General features: G+C 32.2%; 1 protein-coding gene across 1 annotated transcript in view; it reads right to left on the bottom strand.

The window, feature by feature from the left end:
- Positions 1-23,213, bottom strand: part of LOC142340880 (uncharacterized) — a 90,145-nt gene that overhangs the window by 22,860 nt on the left and 44,072 nt on the right. The gene's annotated exons all lie outside the window — the stretch shown is intronic.

Genomic DNA, 23,213 nt, shown 5'->3' with positions numbered 1-23,213 from the left:
CAATTTATGGCAAATCAACCAATTATTGCCAAAAACACCCAACTCTTGTCAAAAATACCCATTTCATGGTAAAAAACCATACCGAAATATAGCAAAAAAACCCAATTATCACCAAAAATACACAATAATTGCCAAAAAATACCCAATTCTGGGCTAAAAAAAACCCAGTTCTTGCCAAAAAAACCCAATTTTCGCCAAATCTGCACAATTATCACCAAAAATTACCCAATTTTTGCCAAAAATACAAAATCTTGTAAAAAATTACAAAGTTCTTGGCAGAAGATACCCAGTTGTTGCCAAAAAACAACCAATTTTTACAAAAAATACCCAATTCTCGGCGAAACTAAACAATAATTGTCAAAAAGACCCAATTCTTGACAAAAAGAACCAATTCTTGCCAAAAATTACCCAATTCTTGCCAAAAATACCCAAATCTTGCCCAAAAATATACAATTTAAGCTGGCAACCCCTATTTTTGTTAGCTTATTTTGAAAAAAAAACCCAAAAATTCAAATAAAGTTTCTAAATTATTTCCTAAAATGTTCTAATTTCCTCCCATTACTGCCACCTATTTGTAACTTTGAATTCCTGCACATTTTGAAACCTTTGTTGTTTCAAAGAAATCTCACGTAACCCCATTAAATTTTCTGCAGTGAAATGACCTCTGCTCTGCGAAGTCTAATAAAAACCTAATAACTAATCTAATGGTTTATTCACCAATCATCATTAATTTATCACCCGATAAGACAATTAGTCACATAATTGACTCAAATACGTCATTTTATTCTCATAATTACATCATAGTATCTTCTTAAATAGAGTATAGTCATAATAAAGTCGCAACTACATCATAATAACGTCACTATTACATCATTATGTCGTCAAAATTACGTCATACTGTCGTCACAATCACCCCAGAACCACTACAGCATTTTCGTTTTCGGTTTTGTTTTTGTTTTTTGAATTTAAAAAATTAAGCGCAGGTGAGTAAAATGTTCTGTACAAGTTCTCACATCTAGTGATATTTTTTTTGTTTTATATAAGATGCCTCGAAACTTGGACCACAAAGAACTTGGCAGTTCTCGCGACAAGCTTATTTTGAAATGCAGTTTATGTAGACATCAAAAGATTCTCGCAAGAGTTTGCTCACATTGCTTCCAGTAATTTTCGAACGACGAGCAACAGCGGCATCATATTGTCTCTAAACATGCACCGCCTCTCATCCAGAACAGGCAATTTTCTTGAAGCAGCTGCAATTCATCGTTCTCCACATAATATTAGCTTATCATAAACAAAAAATCTGCAGCACTCTGTTCAAGTCCGTTTTGTTGACGTTGACTTACCTAGATACGCATATTCGATTGCTCTTCAAAGTGAGCTCAAAACAGTGGAACATTTTAAAAAAGACCCGGTTCTTGAATTGTATAGAAAGAAAATACGAAAATATTGTCAAAAAACACCAAGTTCTTGCCAAAGAAAAATATTTACTGCAAAAAGTCCAAATTCTTGCTAAGAACATATCTTTTTTTGTCCAAAAACTACCCAATTATCACCAAAAATTACTCAATTTTTGCCAAAAAATTTTAATTCTTGTCAAAACTTACTCATTTCTTGGCAAAAGAAATCTATTTGTTGCCAAAAATAATCCACTTTGACCAAAAACGCCCAATTCGTGGCAAAAACTACGTAATATTGTGAAAATAGACCCAATTCTTGACAAAAAAAAACAATTCTTTCTAAAATATGCACAATTTTTATTAAAATACCCAACTCTTGTCTGAAACATCCAATTTGAGCTAACAACACCCAGTTATCGCCAAAAATAATTAATTCGTGGCAAAATTAGTCAATTTTTGTTAGAAATACCCAATTTTAGCTGACTAACCGCAGTTTTGTTAACGTATTAAAAAATACCCAAAGTTTCAAAGAAAGTGTCTCTTTTTTTCCTAAATTGGTATCATTTTTCCCACATTTCCCAACTTTTTGTTATTTTTTTCTTAGACACTTTGAAACATTTATTGTTTTAGAGAAATCTCACACGTGATCCCATTAACTTTTAGAGGGAAAAACCCTCTGCTTTGCGAAGTCTCAAAGACCTAAATACAAATCTACTTTATTATTTACCAATGATCATTTATGTATCACCTGATTAGACAATTAGTCACTTAATTTACTCAACCGCGTCATTTTATTCTCATAATAACATCATAGTAGCGTCATAATTCGAGCATAAATATAACAAAGTTTCAACAACGTCCTAACACCGTCATAATAACGTCTTAATTATGTCATTGTGTCGTAACAATTAGGTCATTCTGTCGTAATAATCACGTCAGAATTATTGAAGGACTTTCGATTTCGGTTTTGTTTTTACTTTTTGGAGTTTGTAAAACTAAGTGCAGGTGAAAAAAATGTTCTCTTAAAATTCTGACAAATGTTTACTCTCTCGCAACCTACGGTTCAACAATATATAGTTTACTCCTTTCTCACTTCTAGTCTCATTTTTTTGTTTTATATTAATAAAAGATGCCTCGAAACAAAAAAAAATTTTTTGGACAAAAAAAAATTTTGCAATTTTTGCGACAAGCTTAATTCAAAATCCAATTTGAGAGGACATCAGAAGCTTCACACGAGAGCGTCCTTACATTGCTCTAAGTAAATTTCGAACGACGAGAAACCGTGGCATCGTATTGTCTCTAAACATGCACCACCTCTCATTCAGAAAAGGAAACTTTCATGCAGCAGCCGCAATTTATCGTCCTCCACATAATATCAGCTTATCATAAACGAAACAATCAACAGCACTCTGTTCAACTTGCTTACGTTGACGTTGACATATCTATATACGCATATTCGATCTCTCTTCACAGTGAGCTGAAAAAAACGAACACTTTTCACAAGACCCTGTTCTTGAATTGTATCGAAAGAAAATACAAAATTGTTGTCAAAAAATACCCATTTATAGCCAAAAAAAGCCAAACTCTTCCCAAAAAATACCAATTACTGCCAAAAAAATTCAAATTCTTGCTAAGTACATACCCATTTTTTATCCAAAAACTACCCGATTATAAACAAAAGTTACCCAATATTTGCCAAAAAATATTATTTGCTGTAAAAAATTACCCAATTCTTGGCAAAAAAATCCAGTTGTTGCCAAAAATACATAATTTTGACCAAAAACGCCCAACTCTTGGCAAAAACTACACAATATTGTCAAAATAGACCCAATTCTTGACAAAAAATACAATTCTTTCTAAAAATTACACAATTTTTATTAAAATACCCAACTCTTGTCTGAAAACATCCAATTTGAGCTGACAACACCCAATTATCGCCAAAAATAAGTAATTCGTGGAAAAATTAGTCAATATTTGTTAGAAACACCCAATTTTAGCTGACTAACCGCAGTTTTGTTAACATATTAAAAAATGCCCAAAGTTTCAAAGAAAGTGTCTCTTTTTTTCCTAAATTGGTATAATTTTTTCCCACATTTCCCAACTTTTTGTAATTTTTTTTCTTAGACACTTTGAAATATTTATTGTTTTAAAGAAATCTCACTCGTGATCACATAAATTTTTTTAGAGGGAAAAACCCTCTGCTTTGCGAAGTCTCAAAGACCTAAATACAAATCTACTTTATTATTTACCAATGATCATTTATGTATCAACTGATTAGACAATTAGTCACTTAATTGACTCAAACGCGTCATTTTATTCTCATAATAACATCATAGTAGCGTTATAATTCGAGCATAAATTTAACAAAGTTTCAACTACGTCCTAACACCGTCATAATAACGTCTTAATTATGTCATTGTGTCTTAACAATTAGGTCATTCTGTCGTCATAATCACGTCAGAATCATTGAAGGACTTTCGATTTCGGTTTTTTTTTACTTTTTGGAGTTTGTAAAACTAAGTGCAGGTGAAAAAAATCAAGCACCACCTCTCATTCAAAATAATAAGTTTTCATGCAGCAGCTTCAGTTCATCGTTATCCGCATATTATCAGCTTATTCATCGTAAACGAAACAATAATCAGCACTCTGTTCCAGTGGCTTACCTTGATGTTGACTTATCTATATACGTATATTTCATCGCTTTTCACAGTGTCCTCGAAACAGTCGAACACTTTTTACAAGACCTCGTTCTTGAATTGTTTAGAAAGAAAATACAAAATTATTGTCAAAAATATCCATTTAATTCCAAAAAATGCTAAAATCTCGCCAAAAAATGCCATTTACTGCCCAAAAAAATCTAAATTCTTGCTAAGAACATACCCAATTTTTAGCCAAAAACTACCCATTTATCAACAAAAATTACCCAGATTTGCAATAATCCAATTGCTGCCAAACGTACCTAATTTTGACCAAAAATGCCCAATTCTTGGCAAAAACTACACAATATTGTCAAAAAAAGACCCAATTCTTGATAAAAAAACCAATTCTTTCCAAAAGTTACCCAACTCTTAGTAAAATACCCAATTCGTGTCTAAAAACATCCAATTTGAGCTGACAACACCTAATTATTGCCAAAAATAACCAATTTTTAGCAAAATTACCCATTTTTTGGCAAATATACCCAATTTTAGCTGACTAACCCCAGTTTGTTAACATATTAAAAAATACCCAAAGTTTCAAAGAAACTGTCTCTTTTTTTCCTAAATTGGTATAAATTCCTCCCATTTTTCCCAAATTCTTTGTAATTTTACATTCCTAAACATTTTAAAATCTTTATTGTTTCAAAGAAATCTCACACGTGATCCCGTTAATTTTTTTGTGGGGAAAAAGCCACTGCTTTGCGAATTCTAATGAAAACCTGATAACAAATCTATTGGTTTATTTACCAATGATCATTAATGTATCACCTGATTAAATAATAAGTCACTTAATTGACTCAAACACGTCATTTTATTCTCTTAATAACATCATAGTAGCGTCAAAATTATTGTATAGTCATAATAGGATAACAACTACATCGAAATAACGTCACAATTACGTATTTATGTCGTCACAATTACGTCAGAACCATTGGAGGACTTTCGATTTCGGTTTTGTTTTTATTTTTTGGAATTTGCAAAACGAATTTCAGGTGAGTAAAATGTTGTTTACAAGTTCTGACAAATATTTACTCAATCGCAACTTATAGTTCAACAATTTATATTTTACTCTTTTCTCACTTCCAGCCTTACTTTTGTTTGTTTGATTTTAATAAAACATGCCTCGCAACTTGGATCAAAAAGAACTTTGCAATTTTTGCGACAAGCTTATCTCAAAATCTAATCTCAGCAGACATCAGAAACTTCACACGAGAGTGTGCAAAAGTTGCTCCCAGTAATTTTCGATCGACAAGAAACCGCAGCATCATATTGTTTCTAGTCAAGCACCACCTCTCATTCAAAAAATAAGTTTTCGTGCAGCAGCTTCAGTTCATCGTTATCCGCATAATATCAGCTTATTCATCGTAAACGAAACAATAATCAGCATTCTTTTCCAGTGGCTTACCTTGATGTTGACTTATCTATATACGTATATTTCATCGCTTTTCACAGTGACCTCGAAACAGTCGAACACTTTTTACAAGACCTCGCTCTTGAATTGTTTAGAAAGGAAACACAAAATTATTGTCAAAAAAATCCATTTAATTCCAAAAAATGCTAAAATCTCGCCAAAAAATGCCATTTACTGCCCAAAAAATCCAAATTCTTGCTAAGAACATACCCAATTTTTAGCCAAAAACTACCCATTTATCAACAAAAATTACCCAGTTTTTGCAATAATCCAATTGCTGCCAAACGTACCTAATTTTGACCAAAAATGCCCAATTCTTGGCAAAAACTACACAATATTGTCAAAAAAGACCCAATTCTTGATAAAAAAAACCAATTCTTTCTAAAAATTACCCAATTCTTAGTAAAATACCCAATTCTTGTCTAAAAACATCCAACTTGAGCTAACAACATCCATTTATTGCCAAAAATAACCAATTCTTGGCAAAATCACCCACTTTTTCGCAAAATACCCAATTTTGGCTGAGTATCCCCAATTTTGTTAATAGATTTTTTAAAAAAACCCAAAAGTTTCAAAGACTGACATAAAGTGCATCGCTCTTCACAGTGAGCTCAAAACTGTCGACTAATTTTTACAAGATCTGGTTCCTGAATTGTATAGAAAGAAAATACAAAATTATTGTCAGAAAATACCCGTTTTTGCCAAAAAATACCAAATTCTTGCTAAAAAAACACGTTCGCTGCCAAAAAAATCCAACAAATTCTTGCTAAGGCTATACCCATTTTTTATCCGAAATTTACTTAATTTTCACCAAAAAAATACCCAATTTTTGCCAAAAAATACTAATTTTTCTCAAATGTTAACCAATTGTTGGCAAAAAATGTAGTTGTTGCCAAAAAAACCCAATTGTGACAAAAAAGGCTCAATTATTGACAAAAAATAACCAATTCTTTCAAAAAATTACCCAATTCTTAGTGAAAAAAACCACTTTTTGTCTAAAAACATCCAATTTAAGCTGACAACACCCAATTATTGTCAAAAATAAGCAATTCTTGGCAAAATTACCCAATTGATGGCAAAAATACTCAATTTTAGCTGACTAATCCCAGTTTTGTTAGCATATTTAAAAAAAACCAAAACATTCAAAGAAATTGTCTGTGTTTCCTAAATTGGTATAATTTCCTCCATTATTCCCAATTTTTGTAAATTTATATTCCTAAACATTTCGAAATCTCACACGTGATCCCGTTATTTTTTTTGGAGGGAAGAAGCCTCTGCTTTGCGAGGCCTAATAAAAACCTGATGGCAAATCTACTGGTTTTTTTACCAATGATCATTATTGTATCAACTGATTAGACAATTAGTCGTTTAATTGACTCAAACACGTCACTTTATTCTCCTAATATCATCATAGTAGCGTAATTATTAATGTATAGTCATAATAAAAAACAACTAAATCATAATAACGTCACAATAACGTTACTTTTACATCTTTTTTTTCGTCACAATTATGTCAGAACCATTGAAGGACTTTCAATTTCGAATTTGTTTTTTTTTTGAATTTGCAAATTAAGTTCAGGTGAGTAAAATTTTGTTTTCAAGTTCTGATAAATGTTTACTCTATCGCAACTGACAGTTCAACGATTTATATTTTACTCCTTTTATCTCTTCTAGTCTTAATTTTTTTTTGTTTTATATTAATAAAAGATGCTTCGAAACTTCGACGAAAAAGAACTTTGCAATTTTGCGACAAGATTAATTCAAAATCAAATTTGAGCAGACATCACAAGCTTTACCCAAGACTGTACTCACAATGCGCCCAGTAGCTTCTTAACGACGAGAAACCGCAGCATTATTTTGTTTGTAAACACTCACCACCTCTCTTTCAAACGAAAAAATTTTTATGCAGCAGCTTCAGTTCATCGTTCTCCACATATTATCAGCCAATTCATCATAAACGAAACAATCATCAGCACTCTGTTCCAGTGGCTGACGTTGACGTTGACTTGTCTATATACAAAAAATACATTGCTCTTCATAGTGAGCTCGAAACTGTCGAGCAAATTTTACAAGTTCCGGTTCTTGAATTGCAATGGAAGAAAATAAAAATAATTGTCAAAAAATACCCATTTATTGCCAAAAAATAGCAATCCATAGCCAAAAATACAATTTATTGCCAAAAAATACCAAATTCTTGCTAAAAAACCCGTTCGCTGCCAAAAAAATCAAACAAATTCTTGCTAAGGCTATACCCATTTTTTATCCGAAATTTACTTAATTTTCACCAAAAAAATACCCAATTTTTGCCAAAAAGTACTAATTTTTCTCAAATGTTAACCAATTGTTGGCAAAAAATGTAGTTGTTGCCAAAAAAACCCAATTGTGACAAAAAAGGCTCAATTATTGACAAAAAATAACCAATTCTTTCAAAAATTTACCCAATTCTTAGTGAAAAAAACCACTTTTTGTCTAAAAACATCCAATTTAAGCTGACAACACCCAATTATTGTCAAAAATAAGAAATTCTTGGCAAAATTACCCAATTGTTGGCAAAAATACTCAATTTTAGCTGACTAATCCCAGTTTTGTTAGCATATTTTAAAAAAAACCAAAACATTCAAAGAAATTGTCTGTGTTTCCTAAATTGGTATAATTTCCTCCATTATTCCCAATTTTTGTAAATTTATATTCCTAAACATTTCGAAATCTCACACGTGATCCCATTATTTTTTTTGGAGGGAAGAAGCCTCTGCTTTGCGAGGCCTAATAAAAACCTGATGGCAAATCTACTGGTTTTTTTACCAATGATCATTATTGTATCAACTGATTAGACAATTAGTCGTTTAATTGACTCAAACACGTCACTTTATTCTCCTAATATCATCATAGTAGCGTAATTATTAATGTATAGTCATAATAAAAAAACAACTAAATCATAATAACGTCACAATAACGTTACTTTTACGTCTTTTTTTTCGTCACAATTATGTCAGAACCATTGAAGGACTTTCAATTTCGAATTTGTTTTTTTTTTGAATTTGCAAAATAAGTTCAGGTGAGTAAAATTTTGTTTTCAAGTTCTGATAAATGTTTACTCTATTGCAACTGACAGTTCAACGATTTATGTTTTACTCCTTTTATCTCTTCTAGTCTTAATTTTTTTTTGTTTTATATTAATAAAAGATGCTTCGAAACTTCGACGAAAAAGAACTTTGCAATTTTGCGACAAGATTAATTCAAAATCAAATTTGAGCAGACATCACAAGCTTTACCCAAGACTGTACTCACAATGCGCCCAGTAGCTTCTTAACGACGAGAAACCGCAGCATTATTTTGTTTGTAAACACTCACCACCTCTCTTTCAAACGAAAAAATTTTTATGCAGCAGCTTCAGTTCATCGTTCTCCACATATTATCAGCCTATTCATCATAAACGAAACAATCATCAGCACTCTGTTCCAGTGGCTGACGTTGACGTTGACTTGTCTATATACAAAAAATACATTGCTCTTCATAGTGAGCTCGAAACTGTCGAGCAAATTTTACAAGTTCCGGTTCTTGAATTGCAATGGAAGAAAATAAAAATAATTGTCAAAAAATACCCATTTATTGCCAAAAAATAGCAATCCATAGCCAAAAATACAATTTATTGCCAAAAAAACTCAAAAGTTTTGTAAAAAAAACCTGCTTACTGCCAAAAAAGTTCCAAATTCTTCGCAAAGTTACGCAATTATAACCAAAAAACACCAATTTTTGCCAAAAATTATTAATTTTTGTCAAAACTTACCCAATTCTTGGGACAAAAAACTCAATGGTTGCCAAAAATACATCAGCTTTACCAAATAGGCCCAATTCTTGGCAAAACCAATTTTTGTTAAATAATACTAATTCTTGTCAAAACTAACTCGATTCTTGGCACAAAAAATCAGTTGTTGCCAAGAAAACACCAGTTTTTCCAAAAATGCCCAATTCTTGGCAAAACGTAAACAATACTTTTCAAAAAGTACCCAATTCTCGACAATAATAATCAATTATTGTCAAAAATTACCCATTTTTTCTCTAAAAAGATCCAATTTGAGCTGACAACACCCAACTATTCTCAAAAACAGGAAATTCTTGGCAAAATTGCCCAATTTTTGGCACAAATACCCAAAATAAGCTGACTAACCCCAATTTTGTCAACATATATTGATAAATAACCAAAAACTCAAATTAACAAAAAAACTCAAAAACTAATTTCCTCCTATTATTCCCACTTTTTTTGTATTTTTACATTCCTAAACATTTTGAAATCTTTATTGTCCCAACAAAATCTTAAACGTGATCCCATTTTTTATGCAGGGAAATGACCTCTGCTCTGCGAAGTCTAATAAAAACCTAATAACAAATCTACTGGTAAATTTATCAATGATCATTAACTTGTCAACTGATTAGACAATTAGCCTTATAATTGACTCAAACACGTCATTTTATTCTCAGAACAACATCATAGTAGCGTCATTCATATTGTATAGCCATTATAAAGTAACAACTACATCATAATTACATCACATTAACGTCACTTTTACGTCTTTATGTCGCCACAATTACGTCATTATGTCGCCATAATCACGTCAGAACCATTGAAGGACTTGCGATTTCCGTTTTGTTTTTTTTGGAATTTGCAAAATTAAGTGCAGGTGAGTAAAATGTTGTTTACAATTTTTGACAAATGTTTACTCTCTCGAAACTTACAGTTCAATATTTATAATTTACTCCTTTCTTACTTAAAGTCTGTACTTTTTGTTTTATATTAATTAAAGATGCCTCCAAATTGGATTTGCAACTGTTGCACCAAGCTTATTTCGCAATCCAATTTGAGCAGATACCTGATGCTTCAAACGAGAGTGTGCTCATATTGCTCCCAGTAATTTCCGAACGACGAGAAATCGCAGCATTATATTGTTTCTAATCATGCATCAACTCTCATTCAGAAGAAGAAGTTTTCATGCAGCGCTTCAGTTCATCGTTCTTCACAGATTATCAGCTTATTAATCGTAAACGAAAATTTCAAGAGCACTTGGTTGCAGTGGTTTACGTTGACGTTAACTTATCTATATACGCAAAATCCATCGCTCTGCACAGTTAGCTCAAAACAGTCGAGCACTTTTTACAAGACCGGTTTCTTAAAAGAAAGAAAAGAAAACAAAATTTGTGTAATAAAACCATTTATTGTCAAAAAATACCAAATACTTGGCAAAAACTACACAATACTTTTCAGAAAGGACCCAATTCTTGACAAAAAGTAACCAATTCTTGCCAAAATTTACACAATTCTTGGCACGAAAAAACCAATTCTTGCCAAAAAATATCCAATTTGTTGTATTATGTATGCTATAGTATTTGCATAGTGTACTAAATAGTGCCATATAGTATGGTGTACAACTTACACTTTTTTTGCGGTGTTGTAGTAGGGTAATCCAACTGTGAAGAGGGATTAACTGGTTTTCCCTTATGGTATCGTCTGCGGAAGGGAAGGCGTATGGTTTTTTTTACTGCCAGCTGAGACTGCACTTTGATCCACTTGTGGTATGAGAATGTGAAGTAAATAAAAGATGATTTTTTAGAACAGAAATTTGCAAATTCGGGTACATAAGGGTAACTGAATATTGGAAGCTGAAAAAAACAAATGAATGAATTATCTTCAAGAAAGGGCTTGATATATACATAACCATTGAAAATTAAGTAAGAACAGATAAAATTTCAAAATTACCAATTATTGCCAAAAAACACAAAAATTATTGAAAAAAAATACCCAATTATTTGCAAAAAATGCCAAATTTTTGGCGAAAAACTACACATTACTGTCAAAAAGGACCAAGTTCTTGACAAAAGTAACCAATTCTTGCCAAAAATTACCCCAGAAGTACTCAATTCTTGTCAAAAATTATCCAATTGGAGCTGACAACACCAATTATTGCCAAAACAGCCAATTCTTGGCAAATTTGCCAATTTCTTGCAAAAACACCCAATTTCAGCTGACAAACCCCATTTTTGTCAGCATGTTTTGAAAAAATACCAAAAAATTCATAGAAAGTGTCTCTATTTTTTCCTAAATTGATCTAATTTGCTCCCATTATTCCCACCTATTTGTATTTTACTTTCCCAAACATTTTGAAATCTTTATTGTTTCAAAGAAACCTCTCACGTGACCCCTTTAAATTTTTTGAAGGGAAAAGGCCTCTGCTTTGCGAAATCTAAAAAAACTATTAACAAATCTACTGCTTTATTTACCAATGATCATTAATTTATCACCTGATTAGACATTTAGTCACCTAATTGACTCAAATACCTCATTTTATTCTCATAATTACATCATACTGTCGTCGTAATTAGTGAAGAGTCATAATAAAGTAACAACTACATCATAATAACGTCACAATAACGTCACAATTGCGACTTAATGTCTTCACAATTACGTCATTCTGTCGTCATAATCACGTCAGAAACATTGACGGACTTTCGTTTTTGGTTTTATTTTTAATTTTTGATTGTGCAAAATTAAGTGCAGGCGAGTAAATTGTTGTTTACAGGATCTGAGAAATGTTTATTCTATTTCAACTTACAGTTCAACAAGTTGCATTTTTCTCATTTCTTACTTCTAGTCTTATGTTTATTTCATATTAAGAAAAGCTGCCTCGAAACTTGGACCAAAAAGAACTTTGCAATTCCTGCGACAAGCTTACTTTGAAATCCAATTTGAGAAGACATCAAAAGATTAACGCGAGAGTTTGCTCACATTTCTCCCAGTAATTTTCGAAAGACGAGAAATCTCAGCATCATATTGTTTCTAAACATACACCGCCTATCATTCAAAAAAAGAAGTTTTTGTGCAGCAGCTTCAGTTCATCGTTCTCCACATGATGTCAGCTTACTCATCATAAGCAAAAAAACCAACAGGGTAAACTTTGATCCACCTGTGGCATGAGAATGTGAAGTAAATAAAAGATTTTTTTTTTCGAAGCAGAGGTTTGAAAATGTGGCTAAATAAGGACAACTGATTGCTTGATTTTATACGCAAAATCCATTGCTGTTCACAGTGAGCTCAAAACAGTCGAGCACTTTTTACAAGAACCGGTGCTTGAATTTTATAGAAAAAAATACAAAATTATTGTCAAAAAATACTCATTTTCTGCCAAAACAAAACAAATGCTTGCCAAAAATACCACTTACTGCCAAAAAACTCAAAAATATTGTGAAAAAACCCGTTCGATGCCAAAAAGTTCCAAATTCTTTCCAAGAACATACCCAATTTTTATCCAAAAACTAACCAATAATCACCAAAAAATCCCAATTTTTGCCAGAAAATAATAATTTTTGTCAAAACTTACCCAATTCCTGGCAAAAAAATCCAGTTGTTGCAAAAAATACCAAATTTTGATCAAAAAATGCTAAATTCTTGGCAAAAACTACACAAATCTTGCCAAAAAGTACCTAATTCTTGACATAAAAGAACCAATTCTCGCCATAAAGTACCCAACTCTTGCAAAAAAACCTAAATTATGCCCAAAAATAACCAATTTGAGCTGAAAACATCAATTATTGCCATATATAGACAATTCTTGGAAAAATTAGCCAATTCTTACCGAAAAAAAAACCCAGCTTTTGCAAAAAACTACAAAATTTTTGCCAAAAAATATTAATTTTTGTCCAAAGTTTTCCAATTCTTGGCAAAATCCCATTTGATGCCAAAAATACCCAATTTTGTAACAAAAAAAAACACAATTCTTGGCAAAAACTACACAATTCTAGTCAAAAAGAACCCAATTCTTACCTTACCAACAGGTAACAAATTCCAGCCAAAATTTACCAATTCTTGCCAAAAAATAACCAATTCTTGCCAAAAGAATATCCAATTTGTTTTAGTATGTATGCTACAGTATTTAGACAGTATCCTTAATAGTCTTGTATAGTATGGTGTTCAACAAACACCTATAGTATGGTGTTGTAGTATATTACACCACTTGGGAAGAAAGAAAACCTGGTTTTCGCTTATGGTTTTGTCTGTGGAAAGGGAAGGGGTATGATTTTTTACTGCCAGCTGAGACTGCACTTTGATCCACCTGTGGCGTGAGAATGTGAGGTAATCAAAAGATGATTTTTTTTCAGCAGAAATTTGAAAATTTGGGTAAATAAGGGTAACTGAATACTGGAGGCTGAAAAAACAATTGAATGAGTTATCTTCAAGAAAGGGCTTGATATATAAAACCAATGAAATATAAATTAGAACGAATAAATTTTCACAAAAACTTTGTAACCATTGTAATCTCATAAAACAATTTGTAACTAACAAAAATTGATTCTGCATCATGTTGAAATATTTACGTCACATTTTTGTTTAGTAAAAATCAAATGACCAGAAAAATGCGTTGTCTATAATTTGTCACGCGAGGGAGATTTTAGCAAGGAACACATGCAAGTTGTTTTAATATCACGAAATATATTGGAGAGCGTGTCTATTTTATGAAGAGAAAATTTTGATCAAATGATTGCTTCTCATCCTTGTCATTTTCCTGGATAGGAGGAAGAATAAGGTTTTGGAAATTGGACAGATCAAAAGCCTCTGTCTTTTACTTAATGTAACCACATGTTTGTTGAATATGCCATCCATCCTCTAAACACAGTAGTGATTCAAGTCAAGAGTAAGGGAGAAAGATAAACTTGTTGACTTTCAGAGGGTAAAACCCTTGTTCATTGCGAACTCTCTGAATAGTCTGAAAATATGTTGGGAGAGAAAGTACTGAATTGTTGTTATTTTTTCTTCGGCTAAGTGGAAGATGTGATGTGACTCTTTATTTTTTATCAGGAAAACGTGCCTCGAAAATTTCACCAAAAGCACTTTACAATTCTAGCGACAACCTTATTTTGAAATCCAATTTGAGAAGACACCAAAAGATGCACGCGACAGTTTGCTCACATTGCTCCCAGTAATTTTTGAGCGCCGAGAAACCGCATCATCATAATGTTTCTAAACTAGCACCTCCTCTCAATCAGAAAAGAAGGTTTTCATGCAGCAGCTGCAGTTCATTGTTCTCCACATAATATTAGATTGTTCATCATAAACGAAACAATCAACAGCACTCTGTTCCAGTGGCTTACGTTGACGTCGACTTACCTATATACGTAAAATCCATCGCTGTTCACAGTGAGCTCAAAACAGTCAAGCAATTTTTACAAGACCAGGTGCTTGAATTTTATAGAAAAAAATACAAAATTATTGTCAGAAAAATACTCATTTTTTGCCAAAAAATAACAGATGCTTGCCAAAAATACCATTTACTGCCAAAAAACCTAAAAATATTGTGAAAAAACCCGTTCTATGCCAAAAAGTTCAACATTCTTTCCAAGAACATACGCAATTTTTATCCAAAAACTACCCAATTATTGCCACAAATTCCCCAATTTTTGCCAGAAAATAAAAATTCTTGTCAAAATTTACCCAATTCTTTGCAAAAAAATCCAGTTGTTGCGAAGAATACCCAATTTTGATCAAAAAATGCTCAATTCTTGGCAAAAACTACACAAAACTTGCCAAAAGTACCCAATTCTTGACATAAAAGAACAAATTCTGGCCATAAATTACCCAACTCTTGCAGAAACTTCAATTTATGTCCAAAAGTAACCAATTTGAGCTGAAAACACTAATTATTGCCATAAATAGACAATTCTTGGCTAAAATACCCAATTCTTGCCTAAAAAATACACAATTTTTGCAAAAAACTACAAAATTTTTGCCAAAAAATATTAAATTTTGTCCAAAGTTTCCCAATTGTTGCCAAAAACCCATCTGATGCCAAAAAATACCCAATTTTACCAAAAAAAACACAATTCTTGGCAAAAACTACACAATTCTAGTCAAAAGGGACCTAATTCTTACCTTACCAACAGGTAGCCAATTTTTGCCAAAAATTAACCAATTCTTGGCAAAAAATACCCAATTCTGGCCAAAAAGAATATTCAGTTTGTTGTAGTATGTATGCTATAGTATTTAGATAGTATCTTAAATAGAGTTGTATAGTATGGTGCACAACAAACACCTATAGCATGGTGTTATAGTATGTTAAACCAAATGGGAAGAAGGAATAAATGGTTTCCCTTGTGGTTTCGACTGTGGAAAGGGAAGGCGAATGGTTTTTTACTGCCAGCTGAGAATTCACTTTGATTCACCTGTGGCATGAGAATGTGAAGTAATTAAAAGATGATTTTTTTTGAAGCAGAAATTTGAAAATCTGGGTAAATAAGGGTAACTGAATACTGGAAGCTGAAAAAACAATTTAATGAATTATCTTCAAGAAAATGTGTGATATATAAAACCAATAAAACTCAAATAAGAACGAATAAAATTTCAAAAAAAATTTGTATCCATTGTAATCTCATAAAACAATTTGTAACTAACAAAAATTGATTCTGCATCATGTTGAAATAATTACGTCACATTTTTGTTTAGTAAAGATCACAAGACCAGAAAAATGCGTTGTCTATAATTTGTCACGCGAAGGAGATTTTAGCAAGGAACACATGCAATTTGTTTTAATATCACGATTTATATTGGAGAGCATCTCTATTTTATGAAGGGAGCATTTTGATCAAATGATTGCTTCTCATCCTTGTCATTTTCCTGGATAGGAGGAAGAATCTTGAAAATTGGACAGATCGATAACCTCTGTCTTTTACTTAATGTAACCACATGTTTGTAGAACAAGCCATCCAACCTCTAAACACAGTAATGATTCATGTCAAGTGTAAGGGAGTAAGATAAATTTGTTGACTTTCAGAGGGTAAAACCCTTGTTCATTGCGAACTCTACAAATAGTCTGAAAAAATGTTGGGAGAGAAATTACTGATTTGTTGTTTTTTTTTCTCCGGCTAAGTGGAAGTTGTGATGTGACTCTTTATTTTATATTAAGAAAAGGTGCTTCGAAAATTTCACTCAAAAGCACTTTGCAATTCTAGCGACAACCTTATTTTGAAATCCAGATTCAGAAGACATCAAAAGATGCACGAGACTCACATTGCTCCCAGTAGTTTTCAAACGCCGAGAAACCGCATCATCGTAATGTTTCTAAACTTGCACCTCCTCTCAATCAGAAAAGAAAGTTTTCATGCAGCAGCTACAGTTCATTGTTCTCCACATAATATTAGATTATTCATCATAAACGAAACAATCAACAGCATTCTCTTCCAGTGGCTTACGTTGACGTCGACTTACCTATATACGCAAAATCCATCGGTGTTCACAGTGAGCTCAAAACAGTCGAGCACTTTTTACAAGACCCTGTGCTTGAATTTTATAGAAAAAAAATACAAAATTATTGTCAAAAAAACACTCATTTTTTGCCAAAAAATAGCAAATGCTTGCCAAAAATACCATTTACTGCCAAAAAACTCAAAAATATTGTGAAAAAATCCGTTCAATGCCAAAAAGTTCCAAATTCTTTCCAAGAATATACCCAATTTTTATCCAAAAACTACCCAATTATCACCACCAATTCCCCAATTTTTGCCAGAAAATAAAAATTCTTGTCAAAATTTACCCAATTCTTTGCAAAAAAATCCAGTTGTTGCGAAGAATACCCAATTTTGATCAAAAAATGCTCAATTCTTGGCAAACACTACACAAAACTTGCCAAAAGTACCCAATTCTTGACATCAAAGAACCAATTCCTGCCATATAATACCCAACTCTTGCAAAAACCTCAAATTATGCCCAAAATAACCAATTTGAGCTGAAAACACCAATAATTGCCATAAATAGACAATTCTTGACAACATTACCCAATTCTTGCCGAAAAAATACACAATTTTTGCAAGAAACTACAAAATTTTTGCCAAAAAATATTAAATTTTGTCCAAGGTTTCCCAATTGTCGCCAAAAACCCATCCGATGCCAAAAAATACCCAATTTTACAAAAAAAAGCACAATTCTTGGCAAAAACTACACAATTATAGTCAAAAAGGACCTAATTCTTACCTTACCAACAGGTAACCAATTCTTGCCAAAAATTAACCAATTCTTGTCAAAAAATACCGAATTCTTGCCAAAATAATATCCAATTTGTTGTAGTATGTATGCTATAATATTTAGATAGTATCATGAATAGTGTTGTATAGTATGGTGTGCAACAAACGCCTATAGTATGGTGATGTAGTATGTTAAACCAACTGGGAAGAAGGAATACGTGGTTTTCCCTTATGGTTTCGTCTGTGGAAAGGGAAGGCGTGTGGTTTTTTAATGCCAGCTGAGACTGCACTTTGATCCACCTGTGGCATGAGAACGTGATGTAATTAAAAGATGATTTTTTGAAGCAGAATTTTGAAAATTTTGGTAAATAAGGGTAACTGTAAACTGGAAACTGAAAAAACAATTGAATGGATTATCTTCAAGAAAGGGCTTGATATATAAAATCAAAGAAATTTAAGTAAGAACGAACAATATTTCACAAAAATTTTGTATCCAGTGTAATCTCATGAAACAATTTATAATCACAAAAATTGAGTCTGCATCATGACGTAGTAATTACGTCACTTCTATGTTTAGTAAAAATCACATGAGAAAAATGCGTTTTCTATAGTTTTCACGCGGGGAGAATTTAACAAGGATTTCCCATCCTTGTCATTTACCTAGATACGAGGAAGAATAAGGTCTTGGTGATTGGACAGATCGAAGGAGCTGTCTTTTACTGTCAATAGTCTCAAAATATGTTGGGAGAGAAAGTACTGAATTGTCGTTATTTTCTTCGACTAAGTAGACGTTGTGATGTCAAGCTGCCTCTAAATTTCTCCGCAAACGTTTCCGAAGTGTTGAGCTAGTAGTCTGTGTTTATATTGTAACTCTAGTACAATCCACCCCAAACGATAAATCGATGTTGTCATTTGTAATTATTGTTTTTAATGTCTATGCTTCGTTGTTAGGAACGTAATCTAAATCAATATGATGTGTTGATAGAAAAGATATCGATGAAAGAAAAGGAATCAACAGAAAGTTTTGCAGTCTTTCAGGACACTTATCTTAAACCGAGACAAAACAAAAATGCACAGAGGTTCTCGGTCCCAATCCCTATCAAAGTAAGTCTCATAATTTATATGATTGGTAAACCAATCAAAAACTAGAAATGATTGGTAAACCAATGATATGAATGAAAAACTAGAATGCAGCTTATCAAAATAATGAAACAAAATAGATCATTAACCAAGAAATTTTGTTTAAATAAACTTCAAAAATTAAGAAAATTAAAAATAAAAAATAAAAAATATGATCCAATTTTTTGTAACAAACACCTCAGTTGAAAAAAAAACTTTTTAAAATTTTTTTAAAAGCTGAAAAGTGGAAAAAAAGAAAAATTAAAAACGTCAAAATTTACATTAATTGTTGGAAAAGTTATTTAAAAAAAATTTTTGAAAAAAAAGACTTATTAAAACAATTTTTTTTTCAAAAAAATAAAAATTTACATGAAAAAACTTCAAAAAAAGAAATGGAAAAAAACAAAAAATGAAAATCATCAAACAAACTTTTTTGGTCAAAAACATTATGTAAAAAACGACATTTTTGAAAAAAAAAATTATTTACACAAAACAACAGTTTTTTTTTCAAAAAAGTATGAATGTATATGAAAGTACTTGAAAAAATGACAAATGGAAAAAAGAAAAATAGAGAAAATCCAAAATTTAAATTTTTGGTTAAAAACCTTATGTAAAACACGGCATTTCTTAAACAAAAATCTTTTTAAAAAACCCTTTTTTTCAAAAAAATTAAAAAATTTACATGAGAAAAGTCATCAACTGACAATTGGAAAAAAGAAAAATAATTTTGCAAAATACAAACTTTGCTTAAAATGCTTGAAAATAATAAAATATATGCATACAAAATAACTGCTGATACATTTTCTTAAGTAGATAAGATGAGCTGAAGCGCATTAGAACGGATAATTAGTTTCCTGGATGGATTTCACCTGGGTAGTTACGATAATCACACCTGGGATAATTATGATAATTTGAGAGGTCTTTTTTTCTCACTCTCTTTTTTAGATACGTCTGTGTAAAATAGATGAAAATAATCTATTCGTAATCTTTATACATAGGTACTTTTTTAACCCCCCACTCTTGTTCTTATATAAATACTTCTATTTTAACCCCCAGCTAAATGACATAATAATTAATGTGATTAAAAACAACTCATAATTTGTATATGGGGATCATAAAATGATTGGAGGGGGGGGGGGGGGGGGGCTGGCTGGCTGGGTACCCGGGAACGGATTTCAGATATCGATCAGTGCTTCTCCAGTGAAATACACGTCTTGAATTGACAAATCAGTACTGATCGCGTTTTATCTCAAGTCTTTAAATTTGGGAAGACATGTCAAGAATTGCCAAGAATTGTGAAGTCTAAGTTAAGTCTTGGCCAAAACTTGGCAATTCTTGAGTAAACTCTTGGCCAATACTTGGCAAGAGTTGATTCAGTCTTTACCAAGAATTGACAAATCTCGATCTTTATGCAAAGTAGAGTTTCAAGAACTAGTTATTTACAATTAATAAATTTCAAAATTAGCAAAAATTGGTAATATTTTTTACGAGATATTTGCTAATCTGGCCAAACTAATTCTGGATTGAGCATATACCATAATAAACTCTCTCTTATGCTCTCACCGAAACCAAATTGTTTTTCAATGGGCTGAAAAAAGTGGCCAACACGGGTATTTTTGAACGATATCAGAAGTTTTTCGCTCTCTATCAAGTGATCTTTGTGAAAGAGCTCGCGTTGTTTTGTGCTTCTGTTTTCAATTTGAAGAGTTTTTAGGCAGCCCACTACAAGTGCCGGCTTTCTTCTTACGTTGCCAAACCAAACGAAAAAAAAATGTGCAACTTGACCCAGAACTTGTCAAGTTTTGGCGAAGAGACCTGTCAAGTCTAAAAAGTGATATGATCAGTGCACCGATGCAGTGTTGATCCAACTCGTGCAATTTGACTGAATCAGTACTGATTAAGACTTGGCGTTCACCCGGGGACATGATTCTGCACGTGGCTCAGATTGTCTTCACATTAGCACTTGACAGCAGTCAAACAGTCAGTGTAAAGAGTAGGCTAATTGAAAACTGTTTCCCAAAGAACAGCAGTTTAAAAAAGTTTTCTGGAGCAGACACCAGATATTATTTGGCCTTAAAAAACTTCAACGAAAGGGCGAGAAAGGATTTTTAGAGGTGTCAAAGAGACTTTAAGATTCAAATTCTTTCCATTTGAATAACTAAACCTATTACAATTGTTATTTTGAAGCAAAGATGATAAGATTGGCATTACTAAAATAATGTAACAGTTCCAAAGGTTTAAATTCAGACCGTACAACTGCAGGGACTGCTTTTATGTAGTGCGCACATATAATTTTTACGCCCTCAATGCGGACTGTCATTTTTTTACAGGAAATTCCTATATAACCAGACATTATTTGTAAGTGGGGCCATACAAGATACTGGTGCATGGGTTGGAGAGCCGAAAAGGCCTGGTAAAACCAGCAACAGCAATTATCCCAGAAAAATTGCTGAAAACACAGGAAAACATATCTTGTTACAGGAAACGTTTAGAAAAGATGAGTTAAGAAACCTTTAAGAGAACTGATTATAACGAAGCAAAATTGTTGCAACAATCAGATGGAACCATACAAAAAACCATTTATAACTCAACAATTCAAAGACCTCTACTGCCAGCTTTAAAAGTTGTTTCCGTAATTTAAAACTTACCCGAGGGGGATTGAAAAAAATAACAAAAAATGAGTGTTGTACAAACAAAATGTGTGCAAGATGTTTTGACTGTATTTTGTAGTTAACATGTTCCTGTTTATCAATGAAAACGTACAGAGATTAGGTTGAGTACCAAAAAACTATAGAGATGGCGACGAAGACATATAAAAACAAAGTCTAAGCAGCCGACACCTAAAACTGTGCTTTTCTGTGTTTATCTCGTTCCATTTATGTTTTTGTTCTGCTTTGTTGACTCTGTTCAATTGAAAGCTTTGCTAAGCAACAATTTTAGAAGGGGAGAAGATTCAAAATAGCCTGAAAAAATTCAAAATTTTATCCAAAATGACGAAAATTTGTCAAAATGAGCTGAAGCGAAAACATTTTTTTTGACAAAGTACAAGAAAAAAACAGGAGAAGTCTTGAAACAAATTTAAATTAAAAAAGCAAAGACATATATTTAAATTAATATGCACAAACAAGAGATAATGCATCTAACATAACAAAAAAGCAGGTTGCAACAAATTCTGTCACTGAAGGCTGACGAATCATTTAAAACGAATCATTTAAACGCCGAAAAACCGTAGCTCCAATCGGAAACCATAGAAAATTTTAAATCTTTTCTCATGTGGAAGAGGCAATGAGATCTGTTAATAGTAATACTAAGATTAAGACACCAAGATGAGCATGACAGTCAAAACAACTAAAACGTTTTTTTCGAAAACAACGAAAGTATAGCTACTTGCAAATAGCACAAACGATGAAGAAGAGTGTTTTCAGAGGTATTTCAACAGAATCTTATGACAACTGTCATTTTTGGGTCTAAGCAGCAAGAGAACAAAAAACCAACAAGCATGAAAGTATGAAAATAAAATGTACTGCTGTTTTAAGAAAAGTGTCCAAAACGATAAACCTTTTACAAATCGATGAATCTTATCTAAGATTACTTGTGCCTCAATAGGGAATCAAGAACTTTTTTGATTAAAGTTTCTAAACACGAGAGTATTAAATATTTAGCATTACGTCTAAATTGAAAATAAATAGTTATTTCTGTAGAATCGTTTTACACGAAAAAACATTTTTGCTGAAATCTACCCTTCACCAGAATACTAGGGCCAGCAAGTTTTGTTCACAGGAAATCCAAAATACCGGTAAAAGAAAAAAAATACTCATACTTGTTATTTTTTTTGAGAAAAGTGCAATTGTCGTTTAAGAAGCTGGATGTGAATTGAAACAATTGAATAGCTCCAATTATGCTTCCTTTGAATGCCAGCCCAGACTTTTGGGAGTAGGCAATTTACAAACAAAACAGATAAAAATTCAGCCTGTTAATTAGATTATATCAAGCCATTATTTATTCAATGAGGCCAATCATTTTTGAGACTAACAACCAAGAACAGAAAGAAAACGAAAACTAATAACACGAAGAACTTCAGAAACGCGGAAAATTCAACAAAAACGTGGTATTTTACAAAATAAATAACTAGGAAGATCGGGAGAATAACTGCAAGAAGGAAATAGCTTACAGTTTGCCGTAGTGTTTCAAAACCAAGAGCTTATGCAAATCCATTTCTCACAAAAATATAAAAGCAGTTTGAAAACAAACATTCCACGTCTTAACCTACTCCCGTTACTACTCCAGCGTGATTAAATATGATTTCAATGTTTTCTCATGGACATGAAAATATCAATAAAGATGGGAACAGATCTTAAAAAAACAGCGCACCAATTAAAACCAAACTCTTGTAAAATTAGGGCTCGAAATATTAGAATGGCTTGAAAATTAGGGCTCGAATAGCCTGCTGTGAAGATGAGGACATTTATGAATAATCAATCAAAAAATTTTTTCTGATCAAACAACAGAGACAAATAAAAAAGACGATAAACAATCACAGAAAATCAAAGTCTAGTCCCCTTTCAGGATCTCCAACTAATGTCCACT

This window comes from Convolutriloba macropyga, chromosome 6 (assembly GCF_964194025.1).
Source record: "Convolutriloba macropyga chromosome 6, txConMacr16.3, whole genome shotgun sequence".
NCBI lineage: Eukaryota > Metazoa > Xenacoelomorpha > Acoela > Convolutidae > Convolutriloba > Convolutriloba macropyga.
This window is presented reverse-complemented; position numbering and strand designations above follow the sequence as displayed.